Below are 4,312 nucleotides of genomic sequence, written 5' to 3'. Positions count from 1 at the left end.
AGTGTTTAGAAAACTCCAAGTATTATCCTAGGCTTTATGTGGCTTTATACCTCTTCCAACACTCAGAGGGCTTTGCACACAACAGGCATATAATAAGCACTTGCTGGATGTGAGGAGTAAAAAACTACAAACTCAGAATGCGTTCCTCAAAATTCAAAGAGTGAATGTGTGTGTGTGTGTGTGTGTGTGTGTGTGTGTGTGTGTATTTAAACAATCACAGGAAAGGTTTTCAGAAGAGAAAGACTCCTAGTACCCTCAACCTAACATGACTGCTCTTAGGGACAACAACAACGGGTCAGAAACCAATGTTTACAAACACATACAATACTTCAAAAATGTGGCAGCCAACATCCTTCCCAGCATACCTAATGCCCCCCCACTGCCCCCAAGACCTGGCTGTTCTGAGCTCAGAGGGTCCACACCAGCTCCTAGGTAGCAAAGGCAGCACTGCAGGTTACAGAGTGTCCAGGATGTTGTCAATTTGGGTGACCAATTCCTGGCACCTGCTGGAAAGTGCCTTCTTGTTCTCAATATAGGTGTCTTTCTTGAGCTTGCCCACTACCAGCCGCTCTGCTTCCAATGATGATTTCAGCACAAGACCTTTCACCCGACTGTCTAGTTTCTGGATGTCACTGACTTTGCCACAAAGATCAGAGGACTCAGTCATTAATCTGGACTGCAGAGATGCAATCTCCATTTCCAAGGTCTTCTTGCCACTGTTGAGAGCGAATACATTATGCGACTGCTTGTACTTTTTGATGGCTTCATCAAAGTGAGGTTACAGGCCTAATTTCTTGTTGACCAGAATTAAAACCTGTTTCAGTGATGCAAGCCACCTTCATCTGCTTCAGCAGCTGGATCTTTTGTCATGGAAAAGTCCAGCCTCACATAGACGATCACTGTGAAGAACAAGATACAAAAGGCTGCAACCAACAACAGGGGTTCCTGCAATATGGAGATCTTGTTGAATGTATAATGTACCACATGTCTTCAATATGCCGCTCCACCAAGTTGTTCTTATGGGCAACAATCACTGTGTGGCCAAACATATCCAGGTAGGTGTAGTGTAACTCATCTGGGGCTCAGCTGATCTCATAAGGACTGTCCACTCTGATTTTCTTAGCTCGTTCTGGAAGTATTATCTTCACAGTCAGAGAGTCTGTTACTTGCTCATCAAACACATGGTCTACAAATCTCATCTTCAAGGCATAGTGGTCACCTAGATTATGTAGGTACTCATAGCTTGGAAGGTTGTAGCCAATAATGTAACAGGTCTTCCATCCACCAAGGAGTGGAAAGTGGGGGAGGATTTCCAACTCCACAGTCATCCAGGATGAGAAGGTGGCTGGTAGAGACATTTCCTCTCATCGTCCTATAATAAACATCTTGAGCAGCAGCAGGGAGTATGATCTTGAAAGACCTGATGGAGGAAATCACTGTCTACCTGTCTCTGATAGTCATAACAGGAAAAAGGGCCCTTTAAGAACAGCCCTGATATGTGTTAAGTGTACCATTTCCTCTACTGCAATATGCAGTAGAGACTTTCAATGACTGAGGTCATGCTAGTGATGGTTCAGAAAGGGCTGTTGTTTTCATAATGCCCTTTAAAAAGAGTCTGACTGAAGGGAGAGATGTCTTTGAAGGGACCATAATTCAGCACATCTTCAGAGAGTGTAGGATTGCCATGGTATAGCTTTCAACGTTTCAGGAGGCCAGCTTCACATGCATGGTCTGTGTCTTAGTTTAGGGTGAATAGAAATAATGGTTCCCCTCACCCCTCAAAAACACAATCTCTGTTTCTGACTGGGTTGGATATGGCTGCAGAGCATGAGTGAAGACGGTCTCAAGGACCACATGGATCCTGGCAACTCCGGCTAGGGAATAGGAAGTTTAACTGTGAATAATTTCCCAGTTTTGCCTTTAAGTTTTATTTCTCCTACTTCCAAATGATTTTCTTCCTCTTCCTCTTCCTCTCCATTTAACTGCACGTTGAGTTAGGCCAGCAAGGTCTTGAGCACCTACTCTAGTGCCATCAGGAAGGAGGAGATGGCATGACTGCCCAGGTGCTCCAGCAGCACATTGGCTGTCACCTTGGCCAGGTTGCTGCTCAGGTCCACTGTGTGCTTCTCCAGCAGCATCTCAGAGGCAGCAACCACACTGTGATCTACCCCCAAGGCCCACCCCGTGTCGCACAGCAGCACCAGCAAGTGGCAGTTGGACCTTCATGACAGCATACTGAGCAGAATATTTTCAAATTAAATGTAGATCCTCTTAGTGGAAAGAATAAATCTTTTTAACTGTCCTCCTTGATGAACAACAACAACAACAACAACAACAACAACCACAGCAACAAACAAAAAGACAAGCAAACAAAAAAAACCTACCTGTTTTACAGTTGTATCCCTTTGGTGCTGCTTTGTTCTGAGGACATAAATAGTCTTTTTAGTAGAAACAAAGTCATTAGATAAAGAAAAAAGTTCATTAAGATGTTTAAAAATAAAAGGATGTGTGCTGACATCTCTCTCTCTCTCTCTCTCTCTCCTCTCTCTCTCTCTCTCTCTCTCTCTCTCTCTCTCTCTCTCTCTATATATATATATATATATATATATATATATATATATATATACACAAACACACACACAGAAACACACACATATACATATAGATATACATACATACATACATACATATATACATACTCGTGTGTGTGTGTGTGTGTGTGTGTGGGTGTGGGTGTGGGTGTGGGTGTGGGTGTGGTGTGTGGGTGTGCATAAATTTTTTGGAGTGTTGCTTAATTCAAGCCCAAACATCCCAGAAGGAAAGATGAAGAGGCTGTTGTCAAAGTCACTCCTTGTAAATACTTATTAGTTGTGGACTTTGCTAGGAAGCCCACTGAGGCCTATTGTCTTTTCAGCCAGAGACATTTTCGCCTGCTCATCTGTTTTATTGGCCTACAGTGCTAACCTCATGCCAAAATTGTTATTGCTGCATAAATTAATGAGTGCAAGCTACTGTTGAAGTTTTCAAAACTTCGTGATTACACACACTGGGGGGAAAAATTACAAAACGTGCTTTAGATTGGTTGTTTTTCCATCATTTCCTAAATGTGATTGAAAATATTCCTGACAGTATCTAGGCCCAAAGTTAGGCATAATTTGTGCAATTGCAGCATATTATTTTAGAATTAAACATGTGAACCTCAATAACTAAGGAGGAATTATGAGTCAACTTTGGCACGAATGCTGGATTGAACAAAATAACCATTTCTGAAAATCTAGCTAGTGTCTGTTTTCTTTTAAAGGTGAGGCCTAACTTATGTGTCCTGAGTTTCAAATACATATATTAGTAACTGTCATTCTCTTTTCCTCATTTTGCAATGTCTAATCCTTTCTCTTCCCTAGTCTGTCTTACTGTAGATGGTTGAAACCCATCCTGTCAATTTCTAGATTTTAAGAACTAAAAAGAGCAAAGATGATTCAAAGAGTTGATTTTGATGCCTTATTTTATCTTTATGACTCAGACAAATCTGATACAATTTTATTTTAAGAGCATGATCATAAATCAAATATATAGCAAATAGAAACCTCTACTCTATAATGGCTTAATTCATTAAAACAAAAAAAAAACATGAAGTGCTTACTATATGCCAGATAGTGTGCTACACAATGGGTATAGATAAAAGTGGGACATTCTCTGCATAATTATGTTTACATTTTATGGACAGACACATCAGATATATTGAGGGGTTGCTACAGAAGGGAGTTTGGTTCCAATTACTGTTCCCTGTTCTAAATCTATGGTAGTATTGAATTGATTACTGTTTCCAGATCAAAAGGAAGAAAGTGTAAGCAGGACTATGTTGGCTTGTGAGGTTTGAGATTCGAAGGGTAGATAGCAAAATACCCTGGATAAACTGAGTGGCTTGGACTGAGGACAGCTAGAAAGAGTGGGTTAGGTGAATAAGTGTAAAGAAATATCTCTTTCAGAGCTGAAGGCAAACTCTGATAGCTAACATGTCTAAAACCTAATTCAGCATGTTTTATCCCTCTCTTAACTTCACTTTTTATAATTTCCTTCTGTAGTACCCTCATATCTCCAATAAACCAGGTTCAGAATGTTGTTATGAAACTATCACTGGAGGTGTGGATTTTGGGAGCCAAGATGGTGAAGTAAGCAATAAATAACTATTGCTTTCCCATATTCACCTGTGAGCAACCATAAAATAGAGCCCCAGAACAAATGCTGAAAAAATGGAGTCAGCAGAAAGACAGTGTGGAGCAGTCTTTTAGCCTGAGAAACTTAGAGGATTGGA

At 40.8% G+C, this 4,312-nt stretch overlaps 1 pseudogene; it reads right to left on the bottom strand.

The window, feature by feature from the left end:
- Positions 1–454: 454 nt before the first annotated feature.
- Positions 455–2,138, bottom strand: LOC110204292 (dolichyl-diphosphooligosaccharide--protein glycosyltransferase subunit 1 pseudogene; annotated as a pseudogene).
- Between the last annotated feature and the right edge of the window lie 2,174 nt (positions 2,139–4,312).

Source organism: Phascolarctos cinereus, unplaced genomic scaffold (genome assembly GCF_003287225.1).
Source record: "Phascolarctos cinereus isolate Bilbo 61053 unplaced genomic scaffold, phaCin_HiC Scaffold_216;HRSCAF=800, whole genome shotgun sequence".
In the NCBI taxonomy this organism is placed as follows: domain Eukaryota; kingdom Metazoa; phylum Chordata; class Mammalia; order Diprotodontia; family Phascolarctidae; genus Phascolarctos; species Phascolarctos cinereus.
The sequence above is the reverse complement of the archived record's forward strand: the minus strand, read 5'-3'. Positions and strand labels throughout refer to the sequence as shown.